General features: G+C 37.1%; 1 protein-coding gene across 7 annotated transcripts in view; it reads right to left on the bottom strand.

The window, feature by feature from the left end:
* Positions 1-17,496, bottom strand: part of Arhgap32 (Rho GTPase activating protein 32) — a 301,921-nt gene that overhangs the window by 253,031 nt on the left and 31,394 nt on the right. For 2 of the 7 annotated variants that reach the window (XM_074066348.1, XM_074066360.1), the window contains exon 1: positions 10,197-16,880. The exons of the other annotated variants lie outside the window; for them this stretch is intronic. The gene's annotated coding sequence lies outside the window, so the exon portion shown is untranslated. Of the gene's footprint in view, positions 1-10,196; positions 16,881-17,496 lie in introns of those variants that run through there. 7 annotated transcript variants of the gene reach the window in all.

Raw genomic sequence — 17,496 nt, 5'->3', positions numbered from 1 at the left:
TTTGCTTTACTCTAATGAAAGTCTCACTTTTTTATCCTGTAGCAGACTTAATTTTGAAATGATCATAAGCTTTCCAACTGATTTTTCTGTTTGTATTTCTGTTTACACTTTCATGGTACTTTTTGTCCGTTTTGAAGAGTTTTAACTATTACAGCATTAAAGACAGGAAAGAATTGAATTAGGTTACATATGTCATGTCGTATTTAATCTTCAAAAAAATCCTGTGATAAAAGTACAGCAATCTCTCCAGAGTCATGGGAGTTGTGAATGTTACAGCCAGGATATAAATCAAGACAATCCTGACTCCAGACTATGCTATTACCTACCTGTGATTTTGACTATTTAAAAAAAAAAAAAAACTGGGAGTTTCACTCAGTCAGTGGCAGAGCACGTGCTTAGCATGTGTGAGGCCCTAGGTCCAAGCCTCAATACCAGAAAAATAAACATCTTACTGTTTTTTCTGGCTACACAACAAATCTTGTTCACTGCCAAAATTCTGGAAAATACAGAGAAGTACAAGAAAACTAGGACTATCTGAATTCCTCCCTTTTTGATAGAATCACTGCTTATGTCTTAGCATTTTTCATTACAAAATGGAATCTTACGTTTCAGGGGGTATTTTTATTCTGCACTTTTTTTTTTTTTTTCAACACAGTCCAAGGGATTGAACCAGGGACTGAGCTTCAGTGTGCTGAAGAAATGCTACATTCCCAGGTTTTTGCTTTGTTTTAGACAGGGTCTCCCAAGTTACCCAGGATGGCTTTGAATTTATGATCCTCCTACCTCACCCTTACAATTAGCTGAGGTTACAGGCACACACCACTGCATCTGGCTCTCCCTAGCCCTATTCTTTACTTTTAATTACAAGTAATTTATAAATTCTCTGCTCAAAATTTAAGTAGGACTCAAAGTATACCTTTCCTCCTTTCCAAACTATGAACAGTTTGACTAAGCAAACTTTTTTCTCTATATGAACATACTTATATCTACATATATGTAAGTTCACTTAGTTTTTGGTGGATTTTTTTTTTTGCTTGTTTTTTGTATGTTTGTTTGTTTAGAGGTACTGGGGATTGAACTCAGGGCCTCACGCACCTACCAAGCACTATACCAAGCACTTGAGCACGCCCCCGTCCTTTTGCTTTTAGTTTGGTTTTTGAATAGAGTCTCAGCGCTTTTGCTCAGGCTGGCCTCAGATGCCAAGCCTCCTGCCTCCACCTCCCAAGTAGCTGGGATTATAGACATCCATCACCATTCCTGGCTTGTTTTTTGAGAGAGGGTCTCACCTACTTTTTGCCAAGGATGGCCTCAAACCATGATCCTATTTCTGCCTCCAGAATAGCTGAGATTGCATGCATGAACCCCAATGATCAATTAGAATGTTTGTCTTTATATATTTTCTATGTATGTATATATTCTTTGTACACGTGTGTGAATATGTATGGGTATGTACTGTGCATAAAATTCAGAATACATAAATGTACATTTTATTCTTGCTTTTTTGCATTAAACTGTCTTGATGATCGTTACAGGTCTGTACATGCAAGTCTAACTTGTGTTTTGTGGAGTTTGGGGGGTTTGGAGCTTGCTGTTAGTTTTATTTGCTTGGTTTTTTTTTTTTGTGGAACTAGGGATCAAACACAGGGCCTTGTGCATCCTAGGCAAGCACACTCCCAATGAACCTATGTTTCTAATGACCATGAATTACTCAGAGCTCACCTTCTTCACTTTTATATCACAAGGATTCCCCTTATTATTAGTCTTCAGAAATAAACTTTATATGGCTAAATAACATTTGTTTATATAAACCATAATTATTTTTGTTAAGGATTCTGATTCACCAAATAGTAACCATTAGATACAATAAGACACTGAATTGGTTAATTATCTTTATACATTTTATATAACATTTTTAAGAAGTGATCCTTAAAGTGGAATGGCTGGTTCCAAAGTAACATTCAAATGTTTTTTTTTTTTTTATTTTATTATTCATATGTGCATACAAGGCTTCGGTCATTTCTCCCCCCTGCCCCCACCCCCTCCCTTACCACCCACTCCGCCTCAAATGTTCTTAATACATTTTGTCTTTTAGAAAAATCATACCATTAAACAAGCAATGCATAAACTGTATTAAATTATATTTTTGCCTTTAAAGTTATTTCCTCAAGTACTAGATGTTAAAAAGTTACACTGAATGCTAAAACCCAACCTTAAATTTGGATTAACTCTAGAAAATACCTAATAATTTGAATTAGAATGTTGTGATTTCTTAGGTATTGGCTAACAGAAGAAAGTAACTTGATCCTATCAGGCACCACTCAGTAACTATAGGCGATGGTGATAAGATAAGGAAGCTGGCCAAGGTGTGTTACTTCTGTCCAGTGCACAGACTGCTGTTCTTAGGAATCTGTGCCTCACAAGGACTTTGACTGCATAAATACAGTTCTGTCAGTCAGTCATCTTCCACCAGACTACATCTCAAAATCTCACAACAGTTTCACTAGGAAGTATATGAGGCTCTTAATGTTAAAAGAAAAAAAACTGTAAACTTTTAAAAATAAGTGGACTATATAAATACATAAAAATGTATTCACTGAAACACAGAAAATGACATCTAATTTGCTTATGTTCAAAATTTAAATGCAACATTTAACACATCAACAATATATGAATTATATTTATAATCAAAACATTATCAAAGAAACATCAGAAGATATTGAGGGTTAAAAATAATATGCTCTGTGGTGGCACACACCTGTAATCCCAGCTACTTGGGAGATGGAGATTGGAAGGATAGAGGTTCAAGGCCAGACATAGGCAAAGATACAACCCTATCTGAAAAATAAGGCAAAAAAAGGATGGGGGATGGTTTATGTCTGTGGCTCAAGTTTAAACCCAGAACTGTAAAAAAAAAAATTAAAAATGTCATTATCACAAATGAGACAGTATGATTATATGCCTCAACTTCATACTGTTAACACCACACAAAACAGAAACTGTGTACAGTTTACAACCAATTCTAAACTAACTTTAACTTTGCATCTGTACTATACTTTCATCATCATTAACACCTTTAGTATCACTTACACTAACCGGTCTATATCCAACTTAACAGCTTTACTCTGTTCTGCAGTCATGTCTAATATTTTTACATGTATTACTTATACATAGGGGCTTCATTGTGACATTTCCATACATTCATATAATGTACTTTGATCACACCACCCCCTCTATTACTTTCTTACCCCTCCCCACACCCTTTTTTCTTCACAATTTAATGGGTGTCATTATGCTACTTTCATAACTCATGTCTAATCTCTGGCAACAGATGAACACCACAAACTACTCTCAAAGAAACTGGTAAGGAGGCAACCACAGTCAGCTAGTTAGTTGCCTCTTAACTAACTACCATGATGTCTTTGCTAACTGTACTGTTTTCAAAGTGGCTCCTATAATAATAGATACACTGCTTTCACTAATAGTTTAACTCACAAAATCTATTCTTAGCAGAGGATATTTGCTGAAAAATGTTGATCACCATTAGAAATTAGCTATTTCTGCCAAGTACAGTGGTACATGCCTGTAGTCCTTGGAAGGGTAAGATAAGAGGATCTCATTGAGTCCAGGAGTTCAGAGTCAGCCTGGATAACATACTGAGAGGCAGAGAGAGACAGGGAGGGAGCAGGAGAAACAGACAGAAGGAAGGTGATGGGGATCAAAGCCAGGGCCTTGTACATGCTAGGTAAGCATTCTACCACTGAGCTATACATCTCCAGCCCCTCTAGCAGTGCTTCTTAAACAGGAACTTAAATGATATTTAAGTAGACAAGTCATGTCCCTGAATAAAGACATATATTGTATTAACAAATATGGCCATAATGTATGGATGGATAGATAGATAGATACACATATTCTATTTCCAATGCAAACAGAGTGGTAGATAGGAAACATGCTACATAAGGAACATGCAGTGCATGTTCACTTGAGATACTCTTGCATCCACAAGCACTCATAAACACAGCCATAATATTTTCAGAGAGAATATGCTCTGCAGGTAGGATGCAAAAGGATACATGCAGCTGGGTTATACACTATAAATTAAATTATATGTTGAGGAAAATAGCCACAGAATGCAAAAAATAAAATTGATACTAAAACACTATACCAGGAACTTTACAATTAAATGCAGTAGAAAGTCTGAATCTTCACAGAGAAATCAAATATTATTTACAGTGGTACCCTTTATCCACAGTTTTGCAGCTGGTGAAACAGCTCAAGCAGTAATGCACCTGCCTAGCAAGCGTGAAGCCTTGAGTTCAAATCCCAGTACCACAAAAAAAAAGTTCTGCTTTCCATAGTTTCAGTTACCTACAGCAAACCACAGACCTAAAATATCAATATTCTAAAATTTCAGAAACAAACAATTCATAAGTTTTATGCTCCATGCTGCCTTGTATAGTGTGATGAAATATGTGACTATACTAGTCATTTAGTAGTCAACTTGGTTACCAGTATGTGTATTAAGGAATCCTTCCATAGCAAATGTTGATATACTACAGTGTCTACATCACCACCTCACTTTATCTCATCATATTGTACTGTATCATCTCACTTCATCCACAAGAAGGGTGAGTAGAATGCAATAAGATATTTTGAGAGGGAAAGAGAGCAATTGTTTCACATAACTTTCATCACAGGGCATTGCTGTAATTATTCTATATTATTAGTTATTGTTAATCTCTCACTATGTCTAATTTATAAATTAAACTTTCTCATAGGCATGTATGTATAGAAAAAGCAGCACATAATTTAGTACATACTTCAAGCATCAACTGGGGGTCTTGGAATGTACCCCCATGCATAAGAGGGGGGTACAATATTGCTACCAGCAAGCAAACTCACCAAGCACAAGATATGTTGTAAACCTGCACCAGCCAACTCTGGTTGGAATGTTGCATGGTGGCAGGAATCACATCTACTTTGCTCGATCAATATGCACTCAATAAATGCATGCTCAATAAACTCTGTTGCTGAGGTCCTTTGGATGTACCTGATCTGCTAATGCAGAAGGACTTCTGCCCACTAAACAGTCAGCTGTATAAACATACTGTGCCAGGCACAACAGTTTTGAGCTATTGGTTAATGTAAGTGAAACATAATATAAATAGGTGATTTTTAAAAGTTCAAGTGTAGTTCCACTAAAATTACCTTATAAATGAAATGGTTTATTCCTTATTTGTAATTAAAAGTAAATAAGTGCAATCAAAGCTTCATATGCCTAACTCAGCAGCTCCAGTTCTTTGAATCAAGCATGAACCTTATCCTTTACAACTCAACACCATTAACTGAAAGGGAAAGAAAACACACTCATGGAGCCCATATGCACACAAAACTCTAATTATTTGGTTCTCTACTTTTAAAAGTAGGAAAAAGTTATGACAGTGACTATATATTTTCAATTTCTCAAGACAACCTCAGATTTACATAGTGCTCCATACTCTTATGCCATGACTTTACACAGCAACTGGAGCACAGGAGCACTATATCCAGAGGGCTCCTTCTCTCTCACTTTCCTACTCTCCACTCCGCAAAGAAACTAAATGAAGCTACAAATAGTTGATTTTAAAGATAAATTGCAACTACTTTACTTTAAAACCTTATGATTCCCCAACTGAATCAACATAAAATGGGAGGGGAAAAAAGGCAGGTTATTAAAGAAAAATGTCTTCAGATTTACAAAATTAGATTGTTACTAACAAAGATCACTGCCTTTAAATGTCATGCAAAGATGATTCACTCTTCCAGATGGACTCAGTCACTATTCCTGTTTCATGTTTTTCAAGCAAACTAATTCCCAAACACAACATCTTCCAGAGCCGGTCATAATGGTATACAAAACAGCTGATTACTTACAAATGAGAAAATTAACTATCAGTGCAATTAAATATACACATTTGAACTAAATATGTGATTGCTGCACACCACAGTGATTTATGGTAAAAGGGAGCAGACTTTAAATGGGATGTGTAATCTGTACACCAAGAAAGTATTTTATGTTTACTGGATAAATTTGTAAGTCCATTAAGAGGTTAGAAATTCTAAGTAGGTTCTTTTGATAGCTAAATGGATTAGTGCCAGTATGTCAGTCAGTTGGCTGAGGGACATGTATGGTAGAAACTAGAGGCATACAGCCAGGTGCCGGTGGCTCACACCTGTAATCCTAGCTACTCAGGAGGCAGAGAGCAGGAGGATCTTGGTTCGAGGCCAGCCCAGGCAAATAGTTCATGAGAGCCTATCTCAAAAGTAACCAACACAGGACTGGAGGCTTGACTCAAGCAGTAGAGTACCTGCTTTGCAAGCTCAAAGCCCTGAGTTCAAACCCTAGTCCCTCAAAATCAAAAACAAAAAAACTATCATGAAAATAACCAACAAAAAAAGGCCGAAAGAGAGGCTCAAGTGATAGAGGGCCTGCCTAGCAAGTGTGAGACCCTGAGTTCAAACCCCAGTACTGCCAAAAGAAAAGAAAAAAGAAAGACAAGAAATTAGAAGCAACAAAATGAATATAACTCAAAACTCAACCTCACCAATTAACAATCCTCAAGGTTAGCTAAGGCCATATTAAAGAAGAAAGCAAGGAAAGGGATGTGGCTCAAGCAGTAGAATGCCTGCCTAGCAAATGCAAGGCCCTGAGTTCAAGCACCAGTATGGAGAAGGACAGAGCAGGAGGAGCTGGAGAAGGAGGAAAAGAAAGCATTCAGATGGGGTGGGGTGGGGTGGTCCCTTGCTATAATCCTAACACTCAGGAGGCTAAAGCAGGAAAATCAAGAGTTCAAAGTCAGCACAGACTATACAGTAAAACCCTGTGCCAAAAATACGCAAATTAAAATTGAAAATAAAAAAAGAAACAAAGGTGGAGAATTTAACACTAACAGTTAATAATCTGTGGTAAAGCAGTAAATATTAGAACAGTGTGGTGTTTGCTAATGGGTAGAAAAAAACAGACTCCACAAACAACTTAAACATATATGGTTACATGATTTACAACAAAGCTGACACAGCAGTGTAGGGAGGAAAGAATCATCTTTGTAATAAATGGTGCTGACTGAAGTAGGTATCCATTTGGAAAAAATGAATTTTTATAGAAGAAAATAAACAAGGTCATCTCTGTGACATCAGATTAGGCAAAGACTTTTTTTGGTTGGGGTGGCAGATTTGGGTTTGAACTGAGGGCTTCAAGTTTGCAAAGCAGGTGCTCTACCACTTGAGCCACACCTCCAGTCAATTTTGTTCTGATTATTTTGCAGATAGGGTCTCTCGGACTATTTGCCCAGGAAGGCCTCGAGCCTCAATCCTCCCAATCTCTGCCTCCCAAGTAGCTAGGATTACAGGCATGAGCCACCAGAGCCCCACTAGGCAAAGATTTTTTAGTTTGTAAAAAGCGGTAATCATAAAGGAAAACATAATAAACTGGACCACACTAGACCTAGTCTTCAAAAGATACTTAAAAGAGTGAAAGAATAACCCAGAGAGTAGGAAAAGATATTTGTAATGAGACTGAAAGCTAGGATAGAGAGACTGGTGAGGCAGGACAGAGACAGAAGGAACTCATGGAAATTTATTAAGGACACAGAAACACGATAAACAGGTTATGGGGAGTGGGGAGTCTTGAAAACGCTCAACCAAACTCCAGTAGCATGTGAACAGCCCATGAGCCATGCACTGATAGGATGCTCAGCCAGGTGCACAGGACCAGAGCCAACTGATTCAGGAAAGGGAAGCATGTTCAACACCCCTATGATGCCCATGTACTGGCACAGATGTGCACCCCATAAAGGGATGGACAGCACAGAAACACAGCCAGCTTTACTTCAACCAGGAAATAAGTCTCTATACCAGGAAATAAGTCTCTATAAAACCCCTAGACAACGGAGCCTCAGGTACTCAGCCTTTCGGAGACCCCTCCCATGCTCATGAGGGGAGCTTCTCTTCTCTTCTCTTTTCTCACCCATTGTTCATGACTTCCATTCTTAGATCACAGAAAAAGTTCCTGAAAGCTACTCCAGCACACTGATACCACCACATCAGTAACACAAATATCTGACAAAAATAACTAGTATCCACAACTTTAAAAAAAAAAAATAGGCACTCCTAAAAACAGTAAGAAAAAACAATCCAGCAGAAAAAAACAACTAAAGACATGAACAAGCACTTCATAAAACACAGACCCACCAGAATGACTAAGTTAAAAGCACAAACATCAGCTGGGTGCGGTTGATGCATGCCTATACTACCAGCTACTTGGGAGGCAGAGCTCAGAAGGATCATGGATTGAGGCCAGCTCAGGCATAAAAGTTAAAAAGACCCCATGCCAGACGTGGTGGCATGCACCTATAATTCAAGCTATACAGGAGGCACAGGTAGGAGGATCACAGTCCAAGGCTAGACTAGTGTTAGTGAGAGGAGCAAAGACTTTCATAAATTATTGATACCCTATGATCCAGCAAGTCCACTCCAAAGTATATACTCAACAGAACGCTTCAATAAATCCAACAAAAGATATGTACTAGAATATTCCTAGCAGCAAAATTTATAATAATCATAACTGGAAAAACCATGCATGATTGCTATACAGCAATGAGAATGAATGATGCATGCATGCATATACATACAGACAGCATTGTCTTATAGATAAACAATATAATTTGAACTGATCATCATCCCTGATACAATAGTTTACATACCCAAAGGGACGTATTTTTTAATTCTTCTGATATTTGGGTTCTTCTGATTGTAATTTAACAAGGGATTTTATCTACCTTTGAATCTAGAAGGCCTGGAATTTTTGGAATTATCTTTGTCTTTTAGACTTAACTGGACCTGCTGGATATTCAGCTGGATGGATACGGGCTACAGCTGGAGAGCTGAGAAATGCAGAGTATTCAAAAATAGCCCAGCATATTGGATTGATCAGGGACAGGAGCTCACTGACCTGATCTCCTGCATATCCAGGTTCATTGTGGAAATTTTGCCTTTTTCCTGTTTTTAAACATATATATTCATGTGTCATAGATACATAGTGAAAGTACAGAGAATACACATGACTTCACACTGAACACATCTGTGTAAGGAGCATGTGCTCTGGATCAAAAGCAGCTCCCATATTCCCTTTCTGGGTTTTCAGTTTCTAGACTTTCAAGAGCACAGACTAGTTCTTGCCTGTATCTGCATTCTCCATAGGTGGTTCCTACAGAGTATGCTTTGTTTGTGTCTGACTTCTTTTGCTCAGCCTTGTCTGGGATTTGTCCATGTTGTTTAGGCTGTGGCTCAGCATGAGGCCAAGTTCAAATGCCGGTCACACACACACACACACACACACACACACACACACACACTAAGTGCTAGTACAGGACTTTTTTCCTGTCATTATTCCCTAAATAATACAATCCACCAGCTACTTACACACAAAATTGGGGTTGACTCTTCTCATGAAGTCCTTGTTCAGCACTTAATGACACTGGCCCTTCGGTTCAAGGACACTGGCTAGAACAAGGAGTGTAGCTCATTGGCACAGCTTGCCAAGCATGTATGAGGCCGTGAGTTCAACACCCAGCATCATATGTAAAAGCTAAAATCTCTCTAAGTTTCTAAGCCTTTCTCTGAACATCTCCGAGGATAACGCCACAGTTCATCATCATGTCTAATTTCTAAGTAGGCAGAAAGAGAAAAGGAGTTAAAAAGGGCTTCCCCACCTGGTGTGGTGGAGCATAATTTCAGCACTCATGGGTAGGAGGCAGAAGGATTGCAAATTCAAGACTAGCCTGGGCTACACCGTGAAAACCTGTGCCAAAAATTAAAAAGTTTTTAAAATCTGGAGGAGGTTTTCCCAGAAACTTCATCCAAACATTTCTACCCATCATTGCCTGAGAACTGTGTCACATGGCTACACCAGCTGGAAGGGAAGCTAACAACTAGTTTTTTAGCCAGGTACATTTCTGCTTTAACAAAACTTAAGCTCTACAAGAAAGGCAAAGGAAGGAGTGGAGGTAAGACAGGCGCCTAGGAATCTCTGCCATAGCTATGATGAGCACCTGATGTGTTTGCCAATATTGAGCATATTTTTCTAACAACTGACAAGTCTGTGACTCATGGCCCTAGAAGAAATTTTCTGTGTACAATCCTGGCAGCTATTTTCATACCATTTGCCATGGAAGGAAAGTGTAGCAGTTCAGGCTCCCTAACTGAAAAGGCCAGGCACACACACCATTTCTTCATCCAGCAGCTGCACATCAGGGTCCAGATTGTTTCCCATTCACGTTTCAATTTTAACCTTTTAAAGAGAAGTTACAAAAGGGTTGAGGAAGTTTTGTAAAAGAGTTCTTAGATGGGAGGGAGGGGATAAAGGAGAATGATGAAGGGGGTGAATTCAACTATGATATATTTTAAGAACTTTGGTAAATGTCACAATGTATCCCCAGTACAATAATAATAATAAAAAAGATTTTAAAAAAGAGTTCTTAGATATAGTAAGTTAATACTGAATCAAAAAACGTAGAACTTCTTACATTCTGAAGACAGTACTTGCTTCCTAACAAATTCTTTTCAAAATGAACAATGAATTTTCAGTTTGCCTTTTTCTGACACCAAAATTATTAACCATTCACCAAAATTAACTTAACACTGGCCATTTTATAAAATCAAATGCAGCTGTCCCTCGATATGCACAGGATGTTGATTCAGGATCCTCAGGAACCCCTAAATCCTCACATACTCACCTCCCTCATGTGAAATGGCACAGTATTTGCACAGAACCTATGCATATCTTCCCATACACCTTAAATCATCTCTAGATTACTTAAAATTACCCAATACAATGTGTGTAAATAGCTGGTAGATCGTATTATTTAGGGAATAATGACAAGAAAAAAGTTCTGCACATGTTCAGTACAGACACATTTTTTTGCTTTCAAGTAGTTTACATCCACAGTTGGTTGAATCCATGGATATGGAATCTGTGGATATGGAGGACCAACTGAAATGTGGTGCTGCCTTTCTGATAAACAGCCATCTACCAGCACACAACTTTTCCTCTCAGTATAGTATATGTGAATAATGCAATAATCAGCCAGTGTTTCCAATTTCTTCAGTTCTCATCTTTATCTTTTCCTCACATAAGCCATCTATTTTTATAAAATAGACAATTTTTAAGTCTTATTTTTGTCTAAAACGGTAACACATTTCATTCTAATTTTTTTTTTTTTTCCTGAAGTGCTAGGACTCAAATCCAGGGCCCTAAGCACCCTGGGCAAGTGTTTTACCACTAGATCCACACTAAGTATTTTTTAAAGGGAATATTCAGGGGCTTGGGATGTGGCTCAATGGTAGACCATTTGCCTAGTATCTGCAAGACCCTGGGTTCATCCCCAGATGGGGGTGAGGTAGGTTATTTAAAAACAAAAGAGAAAAAAAAAAAGAGGATTATTCAACTCACTAAATATTTGGCCATTTTATAGTATCTTGTCAACTGCATTCTCTACTCCAGTTTGTTCTCCAACAACTATCACATTAAAATCAAAACCAAGTTAAATAACATATCACAGGACTTACTTTAAATAAACTGAAAGCTGCTGAGTTTAACTTGTCAAATCTGTGGGCCATATAAGAATTATCTGCTCCAAATAAAGACCATGTGATGTCTGTAGGTACTACTTCTGAATCCATTCTTTGTCTGAAGAGCTGCTCATCTGCAGCACTATGTACATTCTAAATCCCTGTTCATCCCTTTCCAGTTCCTAGTTGTGGCTCTTTCCATCATCTTCCCTCAGCCAAACTCTTCCCTTTGCAGCTATAGCCCCTCCACTCCACATCTCAGCCTCCTGAGGAACAGTCTCAGATCCCAGACTCTTAGAGACCTCCTTGGTCTTAGGCATTTAGAATAGTCATAATAAAGAGCTTAAAGAATTTCTGCCAGTAAATTGATGTTTCACAAGAGTAGCTAATAAATCAAGACTCAAGATTAAACCTCCTAAATAATTTTTCATGCAAGTATAAAGAATAACTTCTCCAAATATTAACCAGTGTTGGGGCTGGAGGCATGGCTCAATCAGTACAACAGCTGCACCCAGCCCTGAGCTCAAACCCCAGTATCACCATGAAAAAAAAATTTTTTTTTAAGATTTAATGTTAAATTTTGATAAATTGGCCAGGCACTAGTGGCTAATGTCAGTAATCCTAGCTGCTTAGGAGGCAGAGATCAGGAGATTCAGAGATCAAGGTTCAAGACCTGCCTGGGAAAAAAGACAGGCAGTTGACTCAAAAGTACTCAACACAAAAAAAAAGGGGGGTGGGGGAGCTATAGAGTAGCTCAAGTGGTGGAGCACCTGCCTACAAGTGTAAGACCCTGAGTTCAAACCCTAGTACCAAAAAAACAAGATAAATCAATAATTTTAATACATACATCAACACATTTTAAAGGTTATTAAAAATTCAATCCCTTTCTAATGAAAACTACCATCTAATTTTTACCACATTACCCCTTATCATTCACCAAGACAAAGCTGATATCACAGACTGAATTCCATGGCTCAAGTTACACAATATGAGCACAGATTTCTGCACCATATATAACCTGTAAGTCAAATTATAGTGCTGATCACTGGTCATAAAGAAAACTACCTGAAAGTATATGAAAAGAAAAGCATTATTAATGATAAAGAGGAACCACTTCAAAGCACATGCATTATTTAATGATAATCCAGTGCATTAATTTCAAACACAAACATCTTATTTTACTAATCAAGTGACAGAAAGCTTTAGACAGTATAAACCAGAACCAGCTCATCTCAAAAATGGAAAGAGTATTACTGATTCCCCAGGCTGTTTCCAAGGATAACAGATCTGAAATAAAGCCTTGTAGTCAGGGCCGAGTTTGATCACTGACTAGTACAAGTGAAAACTATACTAAAAGGCTGAGCTAATCTTCATTTGCAGATAATTATCTAGATACAATATCCGCAAAGGAGATATAGTATTAATGGTATCCTCCTATGGAGAGATGTTACTAGATTTTTATTAAGCACCTCGGGGGGAGGCAAGAGTACTGCAAATGTCATTATTCATTCGTCTGACAAATATTTATGGGTTCCACTCTCAGAATAAAGCCCAACATTTAAACAACGTAAAAGAAAGACAAAGAATTAGTGTGATCCAGATAGAGGACTTCTCACCCCCTCACACCGGAAGATAGCTTTTAATACAAACATAAGAACTGCTGAGGAAGAAGCCACAGGCATCCACCAGCTTTGTCAGTGCATAAAATGGCAGCAATTAATGTTGCCAATTTTGTAAGTAGAGACAATATTTTTAATGATTGTCACTTTAAACAGTGAATAACTAATTAGATTTTACTATGCAGACATACGATTCTTCTGAGACCAGTAGAAATTTCTTTCAATAAACCATTTTGGCTTTTTTGTTCTGATTCGTTCTTCTGAGTAGGGTCATTCAACAATTCTGCAGAAAACAAGGAGAAAGCATACCCCAGTCTACTGGCAGCTTTTCCCATTCTCAAACAATTCCTTGTTCAGATACGCTGCCACAGAAGTTCAAAGGTTACCCGTCTTTGTACTCAGTTCCATGGTCATTACAAACAAACTTTTGTCCCCATTCCTTCAATGAAATGGGCTGCAATAACTGTGCTGATTGAGCTTCTGCATCTGAGGCCTGCAGAAGCATTACTCAACTGGAGAGCCACAGTATTTTATGTACATTTCAACCACAAATTATTTAATCTCTTTTGTGAAACAAAATAATTTGTTTACCTGGGGAAAAAGGAATAATAATTATAGTTAAACACAAAAATATCAATGACTGAAATGACCTTATGACTTGTTATCAAAATTATACTTCTTATAACACTGCTTTGAAAGCTTTTGTTAGCTTTTTTTCTCAGTGTTTTTTCTCTCCTTTCTTATCTTTGTCTATTGAGATCATACATGATTTTAAAAATGCATTACGGGCTTTTATAGAGAGCTATGAATCTGAAAGTTATTTCTTCAAGTATAATAATGAATATAATAAATAAGAAATCTTAAAAGTTATCCAAAATTTGTAAGAGCCTTAAAAAGTCAGCTCTTCATTTTACAATTGATAAACATATAATTTAGAATTTAAGTAATATTACTTTTATTTATACACCTTAGTAACTCCTTAAGCCAAAATCAAACATTTCATTGATTAAACTGTATAATTTAATCACCCTCTTTTTAAGTAAATTCCTACTACTTTTACATGCTAACAGCAAACTCTAAAACCTGTTTTAGCCCAATAGCATACTTTATTATAGCTGAATAATTAATCCAAAAAGAATCCCTCCCCTAAAAAAGCCAGTAATTAATTTTTTAAAAGGGGGTAGGGGTTACAGAAGCATCTCTAAGTGCATTTTCAAGCAGCAAGGCTACAAACTCCCACATGAACATAAACCAACTGAATCATGGCGCTGGGAGGATGAACATACAAAGTTAAGAAAGTTTCTTCCACATATAAAGCCTTCCACAGCAATTTCTAACAAAGGCAAACATTTCCACAAGGCTGAAAGTATTGCTTAAAACTTACTGAGTTACCAAGCATTGTGAGAAACACTACATTCTTCAGATAAAATGGGTCCTGTCTCATTTTTTTTTTATTTTAGTTAGCTTAAAGCAAAGAGAAATAAAATGAACTATGCAAGCAGGGACACAAAAATCACATAGCAAAGACTACAGGAATACAGAAATACTGTTGCAATTGAATATTACTGGCTCTGGATCCAGTTGTCTTTTTTTTTTTTTTTTTAATTTAAAGGTCTAAAGGAAAAGTTATTCCAAAAATTCAATAACTCAGAAGTATTTCCAAAACCACTGTTGCCTTTACAGATTTGTTTTATCAAACAAAAATTCCATAACCTTAGCACTAAGAATATCATAATATATTGCATGTCACTGAACTAGCTGAAACTAAGCTGAAGAATTTATTAAAACTTTGCTACTGCTCAGACCTTCCTTTCCACCTTTCAGAAGGCTGTCCTAGAGCAGAAAAGCTCCATTATATGAAATCAGTTTTCCACAGGTGGAAGACTGGTCCCCACATCTGCTTACATGAAAATGAAAAAAGAAGTAATGCTTAGTTAAAACTAAGCATTTTTTTCTGTTACCAACTCTCTCCTATGTTTAGCAACAGGTCAGTGAGGAACTCATAAGGTAGTTTTCAGAAAATACTCTTAAGCAAATATATGAACATCACTTCCTATCACAAACAAAACTGAAATAGCAAGTTGTAATTCTGACTTTAAACATCACACAAAATGATCCCCAGACTATTAATGGTGCAATTTTTTAAAGGCAATCTTAAATATATTAGAATCTTATTTAGCAAGCAATTAACATGCTACTAGTTGTTAAGGAAAAATCTTCAAATTCTGATTATTTTTATAACCAAACTTAATAAGTTTGTGGTTGGCCATTACCAAATCACCACATGATAAATGAAAATGTATTTTCATATAAACAGGGAAACAATGTCTCCCCTTCACAAAACACAAGTTAAGAGGAAATATGGAACTCTTTAACAAAATGCTCACAAGTAATATTTATTTATGAAAATTAAATTGGGCATGCTAGACTAAACTAGAATTAAAATACAACTCTTAAGCTTTAATTTTTCCTCAATTTCTAAAACAATTTATATTATATTACCTTTAACTCATTATAGATCTTTTCTGGTGTTTTAACTCTACCCCTTTCAAAAACACTTCCAAGCAGGGCGTGGTGGTACAGCACGCATATAATCCCAGCTTCTGGGAGAGTGCAACAGGAGGATCATGAGCTTGAGGCCAGCCTGGGCAAAGTTATCAAGGCCTGGTCTAAAAAACAAACAAAAAAATGCAAATAAAAGGACTGGGGGCATGTCTCAAGTGGGAGAATGCCCCTGGGTTCAATCCCCAGTACCACCAGAAAACAAAAACCTTCTGAGAGATAGGTAGTAAATACCTACTGAATGGTTTAAGATATTAGTCTAATCTAATTTACAAATAAAGAGCTATAAAATATACCTAAAGCTTCTTTTTTTTAACCATTATTAGGTTTATTTGTACTACTCTTGCCATTGAATAAGAATCTATACTACACTAGAGCTTTACATCCTAGGTATCATTTAAGTCACCACAGCCTTAGGAGGTAGATTATTACCTTACTTCTTGAACAGTAGAGAATCAAGAGGCTCGGATAGCTGTCAACATGTGGAGTAGGGAAGATGTATTCGGCCAGATTAAAGCTTCTATTTGAAAAGAATTTCAAAAGGCTAAAGGCACAGCTAAGCAAACACTAGGCCCTGAGTTCAAACCCCAGTACTATCAAAAAATAATTAACAAGCACAGAAACCTGGCCAGGATGCAAGCTGACTACACCAAAAGTTTAAGTGAAGGAATGAATAAATAAATAAAATAATTTCAAAAGGTTTATTCACTTTGAGGTGCTATAATATATGGCTAAAGATACTATTTTAAAATCATTTCAAAGCCAGGTGCCAGTGTGGGTCACACCTGCCTATCCTAGCTATTTGGGAGGCTGAGATCAGGAAGACCAAGGTTTGAGGCCAGCCCAGGCAAATACTTTGAGACCCTCCCCTCCCCCATCAAAATAACCATAAATTAACTAGAGGTATGGCTCAAACGGTACAGCGTCTGCTTTGAAAATGTCAAGCCCTGAGTTCAAACCCCAGTCTCACCAAAAAAAATAAAATCATTTCAAAATAGTTTTATATACTTTGAGATGTTTTTAGAACATTAAGTCAGAAAGAATTCCCACAAGAGAACAGTGGAACACACATGAAAATGTTTTCCCAGTGAGTCAACAAAGTCAATTAACATACATTAGTGTGTGTGTGTGTGTGTATCTAGAGATAGAGACAGAGACATAGAGAGAGAAAGAGAGAAAAGGAGAGGGAGGGGAAAAAAGCATGCAAAAGAAGTCAAGCAGCAAAAACTAAAATCTTTTCCAGCACTTACATTACGTATCCTGGATACAGCATTTTGCTATTACTAAATTTAAAACATCACCGGGCACTAGTGGCTCACACCTGTAATCCTACCTACAAAGGAGGCAGAGAGCAAGAGGATCACAGTTCGAAGCCAGCCCAGGCAAATCGCTTGTGGGACCTTATCTCAAAAAAAAAAAACCATCACAAAAAAGGGATGGAGTAGCTGAAGGTGTAGGCCCTGAGTTCAAACCCCATACCACCAAAAAAAAAAACCCTATCACCAAGATGCACCAATTTTTAACATCTTGGGCTCTTCAAAATTAATTAATGCCGTTGCACAGCAATGAGACAATGGTAATAGCTTAAAAACAAGTTTTTATAAATATAACTACTGAGAGACACTCCATTAAAAAAAAAAAAAACTACGAAAAAAGTGATGTCTTGAAGACCATACTTTATTTAACAACGCTGAAATCCAAAATTACT

This window comes from Castor canadensis, chromosome 2, assembly GCF_047511655.1.
Source record: "Castor canadensis chromosome 2, mCasCan1.hap1v2, whole genome shotgun sequence".
Classification (NCBI taxonomy): Eukaryota; Metazoa; Chordata; class Mammalia; order Rodentia; family Castoridae; genus Castor; species Castor canadensis.
This window is presented reverse-complemented; position numbering and strand designations above follow the sequence as displayed.